Genomic DNA, 19,401 nt, shown 5'->3' on the forward strand with positions numbered 1-19,401 from the left:
TCCGCGGATGACGCAGGCAAAGATCCTGTACCTTTGGTTCTCAATTAGGTCTGGATATAAACCCGTCCACCTCTGAACCTTTCCGAGGACGGGAGATTTGAATAACTCCGTTCATTAATAGCATTTTGATCGCACTGGGCTTGAGTGCCTGGTCCAGAGCTTTCAATGAAGTGAAATCGTGTAATGTTCCCTGGGCCAACGACGTTCTCTGCTTGGCGAATGTGCAAAGCACAAGCTGTCCCCGCCACTCACGTCCCATCCGCAATTTAAAGTGGACCAGTGTTTCAATTCTCCCTCACTTTCTTTCTGATGTACGATATTATCAAGATGTGTGCGAGTTATTCCGGGATAGCAGTACCGGCCTACCTTTATAAAGAGAAAACTTTCTAGTGCGCGAATTGTTTTCTCAGAATTAGTTTCTCTGAAATTGTCTGGTCATCTTCAAATAGCACAGAGCGCAGCAGCAATGAACTCCATTCAGGTCGTTGCTTCTTCTCTGTGTGAGAATCGTAAGACGGAAATAAGAAGATCCTTAACAACGATTCAACTTGCATTTCTCGATGTTCTTGGCATTTGTAACAGGGTTATATCATAATAATAATTCTGTTACAAAGTTTGATCTTCTCTTATTCTCTTCCTCCATGTTCCATCTTCTCTGCTTACATCTTCTCTGAAGTTACTTCTCTTATTCCTGTGAACAAATGGATTCTAATTCGTGAACATTGCTGGTGATGGTCAGTTTAGAATATTCTTCCTCCTCTTGTTCATTCTTTCCTTGTTCATCTCCGTCGGATTGCCACATTCAGCAATAGAGATTACAGCGGGCTTTCAAAAACGAAATTTGAACTATTTCATTGTGCAATTGTGATGTTATAGCCGGATGTGGGCTCGTTGGTCTAGTGGTATGATTCTCGCTTCGGGTGTTGAAGTGCATAATATGTGAGAGGTCCCGGGTTCAAATCCCGGACGAGCCCATTTATTCACCAGCTGATGGACGTTTTGAACACGGAGGAAACATTCCAAAATCTGCCTCTTCCCACGTCAACGTTCAGTGAAAGTCCTTCTTGTAAATGCGAAAGTGTTCAACGCTTTCTGTCGTGCAGCGGATATCACGTTCACCTCACACACGGAAGGTCTGCAGTTAGACCCTGGGCAGAAACACTATTTTGACTCCTGCTCCAGGTCGTGAGGAGAGTGCGTTTTCCTGCCGTTGTCATTTACCTTGACCTCAGCTGCCCAAAGATATTGCTGTAAATAAACATGGAATGCGATATTAGTTTGAAAACACCCAGTCGACCCTTCATTCCTACCGGCGGCCGGACGAGGGACAGGACCAGGTCAGTCCTGTGAACCCGGAATGAAACAAAATCACCTCCATCATGATCTCGCTGTCTGTTTCCCGCCACTGCTCCTTCTAACTCTTCCACCTATCGTCTCTCTCTCCGTTTCTGTCCCACAGACCCCAGACCAGACTCATTGTTATCAATTTCTTTCTGTTACTGTTTCCTTTTAGTCATTCAGATTTACACCTCTTTCCTTCCGTCTCCCACACACAGGAAGGAAGGCTGGAGACCACAGCGGGACTGTGAAATGTGTGGTGCAGTTCACATCCCTTCCCTTGATTCAGTGGGAGCCACGTTCTTTAGCGGCAGGATTATGTCGGGGTGTTGCGATCAGCGGGAATGGTCCGATGGATTCAGTCCTTTATTGTGGCAGAGAAGGTATTTTTTCAGATATTCAGCCGTCAAGCTCGTGCCGCAGTAGCACACAACCATCTGGCAGTGTGCGTTGTGCATTGGGCTGTTCAGACCTGCTGCTGTGGTCTACAGGAATCTTCCGACAGTGATTCTGTAGTGCAGTGATTATCATGTTCGCTTACCACTGGAAAGGCAACAGGTTTGAAAATAGGCGGAAACGTTCTGAAGGAACATTCTGACAAACATGGACTGCCTGCATTTCTCCATGGATGCTGCCTGGCTTGTTGAGTTCCTCCAGCATCATAGAGTTTTCATCCAGATTCCAGCATCTGCAGTCCTTGTTTCTCTGGAACACTGTGAAACCTCTGTTTTCAGAAAATCTAGAGGCGTGAAAGGGACACAATCAGACCCTTATTCAATTAAACGCAGCTGTTGTTCCGTCGACAATCCGAAGATCTCAGAGAGTCATACAGCATGGAAATAGGCCCCTCGGCTCTATTGACCGTGTGGACTAAGGTGCCGGTCTCAGCAGGTCCAATTTGCCTGTGTTTGTCCCATATCCTAAACTTCTGCATTCGTGCACTTTATTACCTCCCCTGAAGTCCAATTGCGCAGTCCGTCTCCCAAACAAAATCGTTGAATCGCATTATATCCTGCAACAGTGTGGACCTTCCAAATACTCAAAACTAGTAACACTTTACGAAGACTGAAAGCCTCATTTTTTCAACCACTTCCCTCCCCACCCCCACGCCCCCCCCACACCACCCTCCATATCACTGCACGTATCCTGCAGCTTTACCGTATCAAACATAATCCTGAATTTGGGAATGACGTTGTATTTTTTTTCCTGCCGAGAATGGGAAGCGTGACCTGATGCACTTCAGCATAACGCAGAAAGGGAGTCGATATAAACTGCACGTATGGTTCTCAGATCGGAGATCTCGAGGTCTTCAACATTCAGCTCCAACCTGGCCTCGGATTCTCCTCTGGATAAAGGCTTTATTTGCCAGGAGAAAGAAAGTTGAAAATGACTCTTACAGCAAACTTGACAAAGGAAGATATGCCCGAGCAGCGGCAGTTTGTCTGGGGAAGGCTGGGAAACTGCATTAAATCTCATGACAATGGACAGGTAGCGGTATTTATTCCAATACATAAGACATGAATGGCGAAGCACAAAAGCATATTGGAAAAGTAATTAAACCAGGACTGATTAGGGATATTATAGATTACATTAAATCAATTAAAATACATACAAAGTTGTTGGAACAATTGCTAAGGCTTTGGGATTCGGAACGGATTAAAATTCTGGTAGAGATGACCAAGAAATGCAACTTGTAATAGAATATAGAACGTGAATGTTAATGTGTGGAACACAGGAGACGATTGTATGAGTTGCAAAACAATGGCTGATTATTCCGGACAGACTAGGTGGCCGAGAGGTTAAGGCGATGGACTGCTAATCCACTGTGCTTTGCGCGCATGGGTTCGAATTCCATTCTCGTTGTGAGCTGTTGGTTTGGGTAACGAGCTTTAAGCGCATTCACTTAAACACTTCCCAGTCTCCAAGTGTTCTCACCGTCACACAAACCGTTTTGGTTTGTGAGTCATGAAAGGAAAAGTTCGCAATAAGAATTTCCATGAATTTTGGTGATATGAGAATGGAATGAAAAGTCGAGAAACAATGGGGTGACTACCGGTCTCGCCCCTTCCCCCTGACTTTCTCTGTCTGTTTTCGGAGTTGAACACCGAACGGATGTGGACTGGGGAAACTGCTGAAGAGGGAACGAAGCACATACTTTGGAAAGTGTTTGCAATTGAAACCTTCCTGCAGAGAAGACGCGAGGAACCATGGAGTACAGAAGGGGGCAGATCAATGTGAAGGCAACCGATTTTGGACTGGAGACAGGTCGATCCGGGAATGGTCCAGGTCATGATATACAGGGGACTGCGGAATAGCGTGTTAGTGTTCGAACTGAAGAACACCAATCAGAAAACTCTGCCAGACACGTTCCACAGTAACGTGGAAAACGCTGAGTGACGGAATGTTCCGCACTACTTCTTGACTGCTGTGTGCGAGACAGATAAAACTGCAGATTTTCCTGCAGCTGTTCCTGAACTTCCGACAACCAGCATTCAGTTTTGTTTCCCCTTTTCCACTGTTCTGTTTTCTCAGGTTACATTTCTGGTGATATGGTTGCACCTTCATGGAGAGACGTTTTACATTCATTATGGGAATGGTGGATGATAACCTGTCACTGTTAATTAAACGGTCGAAAAGTGAGCAAAGCATTGCAAAAGATAGTCCTGGTTGTCCAGGTGAGGGAAGTGAAAGCTCCACGGGATTTTAATAAGGCCAGTGGAGGAAAGAGGGTAACTGAGTAATGATGGGGCTCATTTGGAAGGAAGCAGCAATCTGTGCGTTCAGCCTGGAGATGCAGGGGAGCTAATAAATGGCATTTAGTCGGTGCAGTGAAGATGCAGAGGAACGTTATATTTGTAGAATTAGTGGAGGGACAGTAGAATGCTCGAACACACACGGACTGGAAAGGAGGAGAATCAGACAGCAGTTGGGTTACAGTGGATACATCCCCACAGTCCGATACAGGCAGACACTCGATATCTTTGTGCAGGTGTCACCATTATTGCTCCGCAATTCTTGCTCTGCATGAACGCATGGTATGTTCGGCAAACTTGCAAATCTTGTACTGAAACCCACCGAGATCTATCGAAAAATTCAGTGCCGCCAGCTCTGTCAACCAGATGTCTTGCGATCGCCCATCCTCCAGTCTCGAAACCAACCCTTACCCCATCGCCCTGCCCTTCAACACGTTCATTATCCATGCGGCACTGGACCATTTCATTCCACTGGACTGAAATCTGAGTGGACATTTCCTGCGCTGTTAACGACCTAACATGTGATGGTCTGATTTTTCCTCAGTTTAATGATTTTTTTTCTCTTTCACAACAAAATGTTTCATTAAGTCTTGAGCTGTTGATTCATCGCTTTCGACTATCCGCCAATCAATCAGAAACTGCTTGAGGAGTATATCTGAGCTTTCCTTTTTCCTCAGTTTGTTGTTTGAACCAAGAAGACGATGAGTATATGTCAATATTAACAGACTGACAACGCTTCCAAAGTGAATAATATTGACATCTGTGCAGCAGTGTATCATCCCGACCGAGGAACTCAAGGAGGACGGTGAATGTTTTGCCGATGATACCACGTGTCTTTCTGTTGGTTGGGATTCTTATATTGTAATGATTGAGAGAGAATAATTAGACAGCGGACTGAGTGTAAATCGATGGAAGTAATTTATCGAGCCTTTCCCATAATAATTTACTCGATGTTTCATGTCACATGTAGACAAACGAGACCTCTCTCCGATAACTTAATCTCCTTCAACACGCAAAACGTTGGAGTAACTCAGCTGGTGAGGCAGCATCTATAGAGGGAAATGTCCGGAGCAGCACACAAAATGTTGGAAGAAAATTTCACTCCATAGACCCAGCGAGAAGTGAACATCTTGTCTGCTTCAGGTAGGCTGCTTCATTCACAGTTAGTTGAGACACTGAAACAGCTCTCCCCACACATCGCACCGAGCCAGCGTGTAACCATTGTATCTCTCAACGGAAAGAGGTGAGACGGGGAAACGAACTCCCTGAATTTCCAGCGGAAATGAAAACTCCGCCTTTTCTGCGAGTTCTCTCAGTTCCGCAGCGGAATCATTCGACGTCTCAAAACACTTCACACCGGCTAATTGTCCTTCTGTTTGAAAATCCTCCCCTTCTTTCTCTCGCTTTCTCACAGAACGCTGGCCCCAGCATCAGTCTCTATTCTTTCTTAAGAATTCTTGAGCATGAAAGGACCGTGTGGCCGAATGGAGAAGGCGTCTGACTTCGGTGTTTGATGTGATGTCATTGGAAGATTGTATGGAATATATAGGAAGTAGAGGCTGTACTTTATATTCATAATTTGCTCTGTGCTTAAGATGGCTGCTGATATCCTTAAGGGCCGCTGGGCCTACTTCTTCTTCAGCTCAAGCGCGGGAAACTCTTAGTGCGGGAAACTCTTAGTGCGGGAAACATATGGCTCATTAAAGTAATAGTTAGCACATTCCTAGGAAGACACTATTGATCTATTGTGTCGCTAAGGGTCATTAGGGTTAGTGCGACTAATGATTCTGCAACAGTTCTGAAGCTGATAGTTTTTTAACTGATAAGCCAGATGCTAGCAAGTCTCAGAGGTCATAGGTTATAGGGGCACATCGTAATGTTTTATATCCATTAGCCTTGTAGCGAATAAGTCTAGTATTGTTTTATAACTGATAACTCTGCAGCCTAGTACCAGGACACCAAATGCCCATAAATAATTGGGGCAACCTGTGACTGAGTTATAGTTTTGTAGCCTAGTACCAATATCCCCAATACCCATAAATAATTGGGACACCCTGCGATTGAGTCAGGAAGTGACTGTGGCGGAAGACAAATAGTTGTGAGCTAGGAGACAATTGTGAAAGGAGGCAAGTGGTATAGGATGAAACTGTGAAGATACGAGAGAACATGATGGATTGCAACAATGTAAATAAGCTAAGAAAAAGGTATAAAAAAAGGCCCTCGAGCTTTGCTCGGGGGCAGTCAGAGAGGGCAGTAGTCAGAGCGTGACTAGTAACTGACTTTCTGACTGTCACAACTTTTCTTCGCAAATAAAAGTTTAACTTCTTGAATAATCTTCTTCTTCTCCTGGTTATATATCTATTTCGGGTAAGCACGACAAATTTGGCGTCACGAATAGGATCTGAAAGAGACCCATAAGAAAAGAACGACAAATCAAGGACACTTCCTAGTCCCTAGGGGACCCGCACGAGACCAGCAGAGCAAAGGGTGACAACCAAGAAAAAGATAAGCGTTTTCGCTGTTAATTCGGACCAGAACTCTGTTGGGTGTGGGTGGTGTCCGGACGCAGAAGTGTTAAACTATTGTCAAAGGGTCTCTCCGATCCAAAGAATCTGGCATCAATTTAAATTAAAGGAGACTCGGAGGATTGATCAAGAAAACTGCGCAGTGGGGTGAGTAGAATAGAAATTGATTAAAGTAAAATTCCACGTGGTGTTGGTAAGGTCCTGTGGATACCGCCTCGCAGGAGACGAGGGTCTGAACGGGCAGGGCAGAAAGTCCTCGTGGATACCACCTCGCAGGAGACGAGGGCCTGAACGGACGAGGTGTAAAGGAAAGTTCTGTGGATACCGCCCTAGGAAGGGGTCTGCACGGGCAGAACAGAAGAGGTAAGAATTTTTGATAAATTGGATAAGATTAAATAATACAAAAGCCGGCAAAAGGGATCAACACTTCCATTCAAATTCACAAGCAAAGGTGAAAGGAGTTTCTATTTTTATAAACTCCTTAATTTCGTTTGCTCATCATGAGACAATATCAGACCCAAGTGGTAGATTTTTATTAATTACTGGTCTACTTCATAATAGGAAAGTTGTTATGGCTAATGTTTATGCACCCGATGTAGATAACCCTGAATTTTGTAAACATTTGTTTGCATATTTCCTAATTTAAAGGAATACAGAGTGATTATGGGTGGAGATTTTAAATGCTGTCTAAACCTTTCGATAGATAGATCTGTGTCAAATCCTGCACTTCCAAACAAATCCGCTGTCTGTATTAATTCCTTCTTAGCTGAATCAGGAGTCTTAGATGTTTGGAGATTTCTACACACATTTGATAAAGAATTTTCATTCTTTTCTCATGTCTACCATAATTACTCGAGGATTGCTTATTCTTTTATTGATGCCAGACTAGCTCCACTTACTACGGACTGCAAATACGATGCAATTTCCATTTCTGATCATGCACCATTGAGATTATCAATTAAATTACCAGATGCATCCTTTGATGGCAGACAATGGCGATTTAACCCTTCGCTATTACAAGACGTAGATTTCGTCCAATTTATTAAGAACAGATTTCATTTTTTTAACTAATTTTACTGAAGAAAAATCCAGTGGGATAATATGGGATACGTTAAAAGCTTACATCCGTGGTCAAATTATTTCATATTCCGCTGGATTGAAAAAAAACGAACTAATAATGAAATATGTACATTAACTGACAAGATAAAAGAAATCGATAAAATATATTCCGTTACTCTTAATCTGGAACTTTTTAAAAAAGAGAACAGAATTCCGACTACAACATAGTTTTTTATTAACATCTTCAATTGAAAATCTACTACTTAAAAACATAAGTCAATTTTATATACATGGTGACAGACCTGTTAAATTATTGGCCAAGCAATTGAAAGCTACTATATCTAAACGTCAGATTAATAAAAATCGTAAACTAGATGGTACCTACAAGTTCAAATTAACGAATCCTTCCAAGAATTTTATTCTTCTTTATACCAATCAGAATCCCCTGAGGATCCTACCTTAATACATGAATTTTTAAGAGATTTGAAGATTCCCCAATTATCTTTAAATGAACGCTTTATATTAAATGCTCCCATTTCGGAGGAAGAAATAAAGAAAGTAATATTTTCAATGAATTCGGGTGAAGCACCTGGCACTGACGGATACACAGGTGAATGTTTTAAATCCTTTTCTGATATTCTTGTTCCCTGGTTAGCCAAAATTTTTAAAGATGTCTTATCAGTGGGTAAACTACCACAATCTTTCTATAAAGCAATATTCCTTTAATTATTAAAAAGCATAAAGATCTCACTGATTGTGCATCTTATAGACCTATTTCTTTATTAAATGTAGATTCCAAAATATTTTCCAAAATATTGGCCTTTAGATTGGAAAAGGTTCTTCCACAAATTATCTCTGAAGACCAGACAGGATTTATTCAGAATCGTAATCCACATTTTAACATTAGGAGATTAATGAATATTATATATACCCCTTCATCCCAAATTCCAGAATGTGTTGTTTCACTAGATGCTGAAAAGGCGTGTGACAGAGTCGAATGGGAATATCTATTTAGGACACTTCAAAAATTCAATTTTAGTCTTAAATTTATATCTTCGATTAAAATGATTTATTGCTCACCTATGGCTTCAGTACACTAATAATCAAAGTTCTCCGTTATTTAGGATTTTTCGTGGTACTAGACAAGGCTGCCCATTAAGCCCTTTATTATTTGATATTGCTTTAGAACCTTTGGCTATTGCACTTCGGGACTCTTCAAATGTATGAGGTATTACACGTGGACAGAAAATTCATAAGATATCCCTTTACCAGATGACCTGTTACTTTATATTTCTAATCCGGATGAATCTATCCCCGCAGTACTATCACTTTTAGATCAGTTTAGTGTTTTTTTTCTGGCTATAGATTTAATTTTAATAAGAGTGAACTTTTGCCATTAAATATGCGAATTCCAATTTATAGCCAATTATCTTTTAGATAGGCAACTGACTATTTTATGTATTTACGTGTTAAAATTACTAAGAGACATAAGGACTTATTTAAAGCCAATCTACTGCCTTTAATTGACCATGTTAAACAATTATTTATTAAATGGTCCCCACTGTCTCTATCATTGGTAGGCCGAATTAATGGGGTTAAGATGAATATATTACCAAAATGTTTATATTTATTTCAAGCGATTCCAGCTTTTGTTCCGAAATCCTTTTTTGCAACTATTGATTCTAAAATTATTTAATATATTTGGCAGAATAAAAAAACCCAAGGCTAAGTAAGAAATATTTACAAAAACTGAAAAAGGATGGTGGTATGGCCTTGCCTAACTTTAGTTTATATTATTGGGCAATCAATATTAGATATTTAATTTTTTGGATACAAGATTCAGATGTAAGTCAACGCCCCAAATGGGTACACCTTGAGTCCAAATCAGTACTTGAATTTTCATTAGTTTCTATTTTAGGAGCTCCACGCTCTTTTGCACTTACCAAATTAAGTAAACATATGATGAGCCCAATTGATAAACATACAATTAGAATATGGTTTCAATTTCGTTATTTTTTTGGATTGAATAAATTTAATCTATCAAGTCCCATTCAATCTAATTTTTTTTCTTTCATCCTTCCAGAGTTGACTCAACTTCTTCCATACAGAAAAAGAAAGGAATAGCATGTTTTCGTGATTTATTCATCAATAAATGTTTTTCATCGTTTGAACAATTGTCTAACAAATACAATTTGCTTGGATCACACTTTTTTTGATATTTTCAAATAAGATGTTTTTTTAAAAGCGACTATACCCTCTTTTCCCACACCTTTCAAAACTGAAATACGGAAAAAAAAGATTGGTTTTAATCCTTGTCAGAGAGGCTTGATAGCAGTAATTTATGATTTAATTATGAAAATTCGTTCAGAACCAGTAGACAAAATTAAGAATGAATGGGAAAGTGAATTCCAGACATCTATATCTACGGAAGAAAATTCTTCATTTAGTTAATACATCTTCAATGTGTGCCAGACATTCTTTGATACAGTTTAAGGTAGTTCACAGGACCCATATGTCAAAAGATAATCTATCTCGTTTTTATCAACATATAAATCCTATATGTGACAGATGTAAATCGATTGTGGCTTCTTTAACATATAAGCTTTGGTCCTGTCCTCTTTTGGAAAAATATTCGGAAGATATTTTTAACATTATTTCAAATGTATTGAAGATTGATTTACAACATCATCCTATTACTGCAATTTTTGGTTTACAAAGGGTAGAATCTGGCCATCTATCTTCCTCCGCTAACTGTATGATTGCCTTTGTTACATTAACGGCCAAACAATCCATTTTGCTTAGATGTAAGGATCCAATACCCCCTACTACTTTTCAATTGTTCTCTCAAACCATATCATCTTGGAAAAAATTAGGAGTGGTGCTGTTGATCCTTCGCTTAAATTTGAAGAAGTTTGGAATCCATTTATTCAATATTTTCATATGATATAGATCCCCTTATAATAACCTTTCAATTTAAAGGAACGGAGTTGATGACCTATATTTCTCTGTTTCTATTGAGAAATTTTAGTCCAGTTTTTTTTCTGTTTTTTTTTAGCTTAGTTTGGTTTGATATATTGTTTATAATTTTTCTTATTGTTTTGGGCTTTTTCTTTATATTCTATAATAAATCTTTTTCTTGTATTTTATATTCATTCACTAACAGACCATTGGATCTACAGTTTTTTATACTCTATTGTTCTTTATGATTATCCATGTGATGATTGTTCCCCTGCTATATTTGCATTACATGTACAAACATTGATATATTAATCTGTATTAATTTGAAAACTAATAAAAAGATTGAAAGAGATTGGATGTAAGGTGAGGCAATGATAATAGGAAAGCAGGGAGCAGCCTTACAAATAAAACAGTATGCATTTCTGGAAAAATGGTACAGGGTGCCAGGAGCTGCACCCAATGTAACATTGTTAGTAAGTGAGGGAGACCAGTCCAAAGATTTGTGGCCCATGGTGGGGCAAGCGGGAACAATTATTGATTGGCAGAGAGTGACACCAAGGGTCTGGAAGTCAGGGGACAATGTCTATATGAAGATAGCAGTAGATATAGAGATGGTAGAAAACCCTAAGAAGATTGAAGTAACCCCTCAGCGACATATGACATTGCTGGTAGAAGAAGAGGACCAGCAGAAGGATAAACCGCTGGAGGCAATGCCAGCATTTTCTGGTCACAACACGATACAGATGTAGGAAGAGTAATATCAGCAAGCCCAGCATAAATAAAATTAAAACAGGGAGAGTTTCTACCTAAAATATCACAATATCCCTTGAAACTAGAAGCAGGGGAAGGAATAGCGCTAACAATACAGGGATTGCTTGAGGTAGGGGTGCTTGAGAAGACGAGTAGCCCCTGTAATACGCTACTGTTACCTGTCTTGAAAGCAGATAAGTCCAAATGGAGACTGGTACATGATCTGCGAGCAGTGAATGAGGTAGTGGAAGATTGGCCAGCTGTAGTCCCAAACCCACATACGTTTTTGACAGATGTTCTACCGGAGGCAGTTTGTTTTTCTGTGATTGATTTATGTTCGGCTTTTTTCAGCATTCCCCTGCCAAAACAGTGTCAGTATTTGTTTACTTTCACTTACAGAGGTAACCAGTATACTTATACTAGGATGCCACAGGGATTTAAGCATTCGCCGCTTATTTTTAACCATGTATTGAAGGCAGAACTAGAAGGTATGCCATTGGAAAATACACTGATGACTTGTTGGTTTGCTCCCAAAGCGAGGAACAGTGTGAGCGGAATACCTTGGCCTTATTAGAAAGATTGGCACATGGAGGTCATAAAGTATCCAAAAAGAAGCTGCAATTTTGTAAATGGCGAGTAGAATACTCGGGTAGATTAATATCAAATGGAGCAAAGTCGATAGCGCCGGATCAAATTGCGGCGATAACTAAGGCTCCTTAACCTCAGACGGTAGGACAGATGATGACATTTTTGGGAATGGCAGGATACAGTTCAGACTGGATTGGAGAATATGCTGAGGTCATGGCGCCATTGAGGAAAATGATGAAGGAACCTGGACAAACAGACCTGAACGGTGTTCTGCAGTGGAATGAGGAGGCAGAAATAGCCTTTAACACTCTTAATCAGGAATTCCAGTCAGCCTCAGTGCAAACCTTGCCCAATTATGAAAGGATGTTTCACCTCTATGTGTCCAACAGACAGGGAGGTTATGTTGAGGCAGTACTGGCAGAGGAAACGGGCAGAGGGAGAACAAAACAACCAATAGCATATCAAGGTGCGAGACTGGATGCGGTGGCCCAGGGATATCCGCCTTGTTACCAGGGACTGGCAGCATTGCACTATTCTTATGAAAAAGCATCATCTGTGACCATGGGTTATCCTGTGATTCTGTACACGCATCATAAGTAGCAGAATTATTGGAAAAGGAAAGGTTTGTACTGACACCAGCCAGGATAGTTGCGTTTCGGGTGTTATTGACATTTCCAGACATAACTATACAAAGGTGTACCACAAGTAACATATTCGATTATGTTCCACTGTGTTATGAAGGAGTGCCCCTGAGTGTGTGAGTTAAACGATTATATTTGCCAAATTAAGAGCGGAGTTACAGTCTTAGCCGTTGGATGATGAAGATAAAAAGGTTTTGTTTGTGGATGGGTCCTGCTACAGGGATCATGATGCGAATCATGCAGGATTCGCCGTGTTGCAACAGGATCAGTTTCAGTTTAAAACGATTAGGTTAGAAGCTTGTCCGCAACCCTGTTCATCCCAATTAGCGGAGATTAAGGCTCTGACAGCAGCATGTGAGATGATGGAGGGTGAGAAAGTTGATATCTATACGGATACAGCGTATGCTCATGGAGTATGTCATTTGTTTGGAGCAGTCTGGAAACAAAGGGATTTCAGGAAAAGCAGCGTAGGCCTTATACAGTATTGTCAGCAAATATTAGATTTGATAACAGCGATCATGAAGCCTAGAGCGTTGGCTATTATAAAGTGCCAGGCGCATAAAAAGGGAAATGACATGGTGAGAAAGGGAAATCAGGCTGCGGATGAAGCAGCCAGGAAAGCCTCTGGATGTTGTTCGGCTGTTATTGCACCTCAGGTGAGTCTGAACTCAGAACCCGTAATGGAGGATAAAATTGAAATACAAGGTAAGGCAACTCGAGCAGAACAAACAATATGGAGACAAAGAGGAGCCAAACGGAACCAGAAAGGCTGATGGAGCACAGATGCCGGTTTGTTGACGGCTCCCACCCACTCGTTGACTGCCCTCATTTCAGAAGCACATGGGCTGGGCCATTGTGCAAGGGGTGAAGTGATGAGAAAGATAAAAAAAAAAGGTATGTTTTTGGTCACCCTACTTACAGGCTTTCGTAAATCACATCTTGTCGCAATGTGTGGTGTGTGCACAAAACAACGTTAGGAAAGGAATTACGACTTCGATAGGTCCTTTCCCCCGTACCCGAAGGACGACTCAAACATTTAGTGATTGACTATGTGGTTATGATAAAGGCAGTAAGAGGAAAGAGATACATGCTGGTAGTGATTGATAGATTTAGTAGGTGGGTGTAGGCAGTGCCCTCTAAAGACTTAGGAGCAAGAACTGCAGTGAAATTTTTGACAAACGAAGTAATTCCAAGATTTGGAATACCTTCAGAGATCAGTTCCGACAATGGGTCAGCCTTTATCCAAACAGTAGTTAAATTAGTATTGCAAGCTCTGAGGATAAAACAGAGATTTGGATGCGTATATCATCCCCAGTCACAGGGTCTGTCGGAAAGAATTAACGGGACTTTGAAAACTTAGCTGAATAAGATCTGTGCAAGCACTAAGCTCAACTGGGTTGATGCCCTGCCATTAGCGCTGATGAGCTATCGCATGCAGACTAATCGTATAATGTGCTTGACACCACGTGAGATGCTCACTGAAAGGCTCATGCCAGTACCCAAATGGAGAGGCCCAAACAAAGGACCTAGTGGAACAATTACAAATGGAACTAAAACAGTATAGGCAACAATTAACTATGATACATAAGTCTATCAATGGGCAGGAAAAACAAAAGGAGCCACAGACAGATCTGGAAGAAGGACCTGTTAAACCCGGATACCAAGTTTATGTGAGGGCATTCCGAAGAAAGTGGAACGAGCCAAGAAAGGAAGTGCCCTTTACGGTAACCAAGTCAGCGTCCATCGCAGTTCAGGTGGAAGAACGGTCCACCTGGTATCATCTTAACCACTGCAACAAGCCTGTTCCACAGGTACAGCCTGGTGTTGAGCCCGCGGTAAGCGAGAGTGAGGAAGGGGTAAGTGGAAGACGAGCAGGAAAAGCAGAGAATCACTGCCTCGCCGCAAGACCTTAACCAGCTAGGAGGAGAGTTTATTCTTTTTTGTTGAACAGAGAGTGCAAATCGATTTATATATTAAACAAATGCCTTCTAGCTAGTAGGTGAGATCTTCGGACACACTGATGATTCTCAGAATGATAGTAATGATCCAGTGGAGTATAACCCTTCTCCAGATAGTGGGGATAGGGATGATTTGGGGACGACTGCTCCCAACCCCTGTGATAACGAGATTGTCAACTCCTGTGCAGATTTGGAAACCATTAATCTGGCAGAGTTGGCAGACCTGGCATGGTAATAGCAGGCCTTTGCGAGACCTAATTAGGAGAGCAATTTGACGTATCCAGCAAAATGACATGGCAAAACAAACAAGCGTTGGACTGGTTACTGGCAGAAAAAGGAGGTGTCTGCGTACTTTTTGGAGAACATTGTTGTACTTCTACACCAAATTACAGCAGCCCAGAGGGATCCTTTGCTAAGGCGATGGATAAATTGAAAAATTTAAGGAAAGAGATTAAACAGAATGCAGGGTTTAGACATCAGTTCTTTGATTGGTTGAAGAGTAAATTAGGCGGTTGGGGGCCTGCCTAACTAAAATTGCAATGGTTGTGGGTACTGTGCTGCTTATTGTTACAACTGTGTTGTGCTGCTTCCTTCCATGTCTTAAGTCCATTTTAGTGCGGGCCACGGCGAAACAGTTTCTGATGCTTCTGGCACTGGCTGAGACGAACCCCCCACTGAAGGATGTCTTGACGACATAATACTATGATTTGAGTCGGGGCGAGGTGCCGAATGATTATTATAGAGCTGCAGAAGACAACTATGTTTATGTTGGGAGTAGTCTGTGAGGGTCTCAGGGTCTTTTTCCCCCGCCTCCGTTACGGAACGACGGGTTTTTGGCTCTCAGGCTCAGGAAACAGAGAGTGAATCCATGGGGCCCGTCCACGAAAGAGTACATTCTACCCGTTTTTGCGGTGACTGGCTTTAGTCTCTGGATGTCGTCCCCTTTGAATTGCTTTTCTCTGTGAGACAGTTGGGTTTCAAAGGGGGAATATAAAATATGGAGAAAAATAGAGGCTGCACCCATGTTTATTCATAATATGTTCTGTGCCCAAGACGGCGCTGGCTCCTTCTCCTTCTTCATCGAAGGGAAGAGTAAGGTAAATCGCGGGTGACTGTGTATAGTGACAGAAGTCTTACCCTGTGCCTCGTACTGATGTCTGAACTACAGATATAACTAGAGTACATTGCAATTAGACTAGACGGGCTGTAGTGAGGTACTGGCATGTTGTGATCATATTAGAAAGGAACTTGTGAAGACAACTTTGGCAGAATGCCGTGAAACGAGGGGTCTGTAATTAGAGAGCTGAAACTGACTTGATTGATTATGCTAACTGGACGAGAAAGGGGCCATATAAAGAGCTGTAAACCTTTGTTCAAGGGCGATCAGTGACCAGCTCTCTTACCGTCACAGCCTTTGTTTACAAATAAATGTTTAACTTCTTGAAGAACCTTCTGTTTTCCGGATTATTATCAAATCTCTATTATTCACGACAGCGGCTCTTAAACTCGATCCAACGACTTATGAAAGCCAACATCCCATAAGCTTTCTTAACTACCCTATCCTCCTGTAAGGCAACTGTCATTGATCTGCGGATATGGACCCCCAGATCCCTCTGCTCCTCCGCACTGCCCAGAATCCTGCCATTTACCTTGTACTCCGCCTTGGAGTTTGTCCTTCAAAAGTGTACCACCTCACACTTCTCCGGATTGAACTCCATCTACCCCTTCTTATCCCAGCTCTGTATCCTGTCAATATCCCTCTGTAAGCTTTGACAGCCCTCCACACTTTCCACAACACCACCGATCTTTGTGACATCTGCAAACTTGCTAACCCACCCTTCCACCCCCTCATCTAAGTCGTTAATAAATATCACAAAAAGCAGAGGTCCCTGAACCGATCCCTGTGGGACACCACTAGTCACAGCCCTCCAATCTGAAAACACTCCCTCCACCACAACCCTCTGCTTTCTACATGCAAGCCAATTCTGAATGCACATGGCCAAGCCTCCCTGGATCCCTTGGCCTCTGACCTTCTGAAGAAGCCTACCATGTGGAACCTTGTCAAACACCTCACTAAAATCCATGTCGACGACATCCACCACACTACCCTCATCAATCTTCCTGTCCACCTCCTCATCAACCCTATCAGGCTTGTGAGGCAAGATCTTCCCTTCACAAAGCCATGCTGGCTGTCCCAAATCAGTCCATGATTCTCTAAATGCTCAGAGCTTCTATTTCTTAGAATCCTTTCTAACAGCTTGCCCACAACAGATGTAAGACTCACTGGTCTGTAATACCATGGACTATCCCTGCTTCCTTTTTTTTGAATAAGGGGACAGTATTTGCCACCGCCCCCCCCCCCCCAAAATCCTCCGGCACCATCCCGTCGTCAACGAGGACTCAAAGATCTCAAACAACGGTTCAGCAATCTCATCCCGCGCCTCACGAAGCAGCCTGGGGAATATTCCGTCAGCTCCGGGGACTTATCTGTCCTAATATTCTCTAACAGATCCAACACACCTTCTCTCTTGATATCTACATACTCTAGAACATTACCCTTACCAACACTGCCCTCAGCGTCATCAAGACCCCTCTCCTTGGTGAATACTGGAGAAGTATTCATTGAGAGCCTCACCCATTTCCACAGCTTCCAGACACATCTTACCACCTTTGTCTTTAATCGGACCTACCTTTACTCTCGCTATCCTTCTTCTCTTCACGTACAAGTAAAAAGCCTTCGGATTCCCCTTAATCCTCCTCGCCGAAGCCTTTTCATGTCCCCTTCTTGCTCTCCTCAGCCCCTTCTTAAGTTCCCTCCTTACTACTCTATATTGCTCACGAGTCCTATCTGATCCTTGCTGCTTATACCTTATGTATGCTGCCGCCATATTCCTAACTGTTTGTTCCACCTACCTTGTCACCCATTGTTCCTTCACCCTACCATCTCTTCTCTGCCCAACCGGGACAAATTTATCACAAACACCCTGAACATCGACCACATCTCCATAGTACATTTCCCTTCAAAAATGTAATCCCAATTTACACTTCTCGCCTTTTTGCCTCATAATTCGGCTTTCCCCAATTAAACATCTTCCCGTCCTCTTTGCTCCAATCCCTTTCCAAGAGAATGTCAAAGGTTATGGAGCAGTGGTTTCTGTCCCCCAAATGCTCACCCACCGAGAGATCTGTCACCTGACCCGTTTCATAACCTAAAACTACATCTAATATGGCATTCCCTCCAGTCGACCTGTCAAGATATTGTGACAGGAATCGGTCCTGGATACACTTAACAAACTCTACCCCGTCTAAACCTTGGAACTAAGCAGACGCCAATCAATATTCAGGAAGTTGAAGTCTCCTACGATAATAACCCTGTTATTTTTGCATCTTTCCAAAACCTGCCTCCCAATCTGCTCCTCGGTATCCCTGCTGTTACTGGGTGGCCTATTGGATACTCCCAGTAGAGTAACTATTCCTTTCTTGTTGATAACTTCCACCCATATTGACTCTGGAGACGGAAGTCAAGATCTCTCACTGTGACAAGCTTTTGTATTGGTCCATAAGCTGCCCACATATCTGTGTCTCTCTGTCCCGCTGGCTGTCGGGAGGCCGATAGTACAACTCCATCAGAATGAAAGCGCCTTTGTTACATCTGAGTCCTGCCCACATTGCCTCGGTGGATGAGCCCTCCAGTCTGTCCTCTCTGAGTGCAGCTGTGACACTCTCCCTGATCACTGATGCACGTCCTCCACCTCTCTTACCTCCCTCTCCGTCTCGTCTGAAACTTCGATACCCTGGTACGTTGAGCTGCCAATCCTGTCCCTCTCACAACCAGGTCTCTGTACTGGTCACAGCATCATAGTTCTCTGCACTGGTCCAGGTTCTGAGGCTGTCTGCTGACACATAATGTCCCTTCCACTGAAACACACACACACTTCAGCCCCTCGATCCCACTGTGATCATTGACCTGGCCCTGTCCGTCTTCCCCATCAGGCTCACCTCTCCCAACTGTCAAAGTTGACCCGCACTTCTGCAAAGAATCAGACAACAGAAGAACCAAAGAACTTATGATAAATGCTTTTTTTAGCTTTCACTAGCGGGAGTGTGAAAATACAGAGGCAGGGTAACCATGTAACTCCAACTCTGTACCGAGATCCACTCAAAGAAGGCTCGGCTACAGCGTTTTTATACCCTTTTTTCGAGGGAACGCTAGGTGAGAAACTACTCTTACACAGGCAATTGTTTACATAAAGTTTCGAACATAACAAGATATAGGTAAAAAGAACTACTTCCCACTTGCACCTACTATTAAAACTAGACATAACTAAATCACACCATAGTTAGATCATTCTTTACCTTGAAAATCTTTCACAGTGAGAACCATACTAAAAGGCATCCTATTGACCCTTACACTGCCAGTCGTTAACCCTTGCGTTCCCAGCTATCTTTCACAGTACAGAGACACTCACAGTTAAGCAGCATCTAGATGAGCTCTTGAATCACTGTGACAAAGAATGCCACTGCCCATGTTATGGTAAATGTGAGTATAATACATGGACTCTTCTTGAATATGGATCAGTATGGACAGGTGGACAGAAAGGCCTCTTCCGATGCGGTGCGGCTCGAGCATTTAAAGGCCTGCGTCATATCAGTATGATCGGTTTAAATTACGTGGCAGGGTTGAGGGGACAGTGGGCCGAATCCTGCGACCATGTTGTTGTGTTCTGGTGTAAAGAGGGGGAGCGGTCTCGAGAGGGGAGTCCAGAGCAGAGGGACGATGGTCAGTGCTGGAGGATTTAAATTCAAGCAGAGAAAGAGAAAAGGGATGGGA

The 19,401-nt window shown here is 42.4% G+C and overlaps 1 non-coding gene across 1 annotated transcript; it reads left to right on the forward strand.

Moving 5' to 3' along the window:
* The first annotated feature begins 885 nt into the window (after positions 1-885).
* Positions 886-974, forward strand: trnap-cgg (transfer RNA proline (anticodon CGG)). The gene is given in 2 exon segments: positions 886-921; positions 939-974. It is a non-coding gene; the product is annotated as a tRNA-Pro (tRNA).
* The last annotated feature ends 18,427 nt before the right edge of the window (positions 975-19,401 follow it).

The sequence above is a fragment of the Pristis pectinata genome, chromosome 34, assembly GCF_009764475.1.
Source record: "Pristis pectinata isolate sPriPec2 chromosome 34, sPriPec2.1.pri, whole genome shotgun sequence".
Lineage (NCBI taxonomy): Eukaryota > Metazoa > Chordata > Chondrichthyes > Rhinopristiformes > Pristidae > Pristis > Pristis pectinata.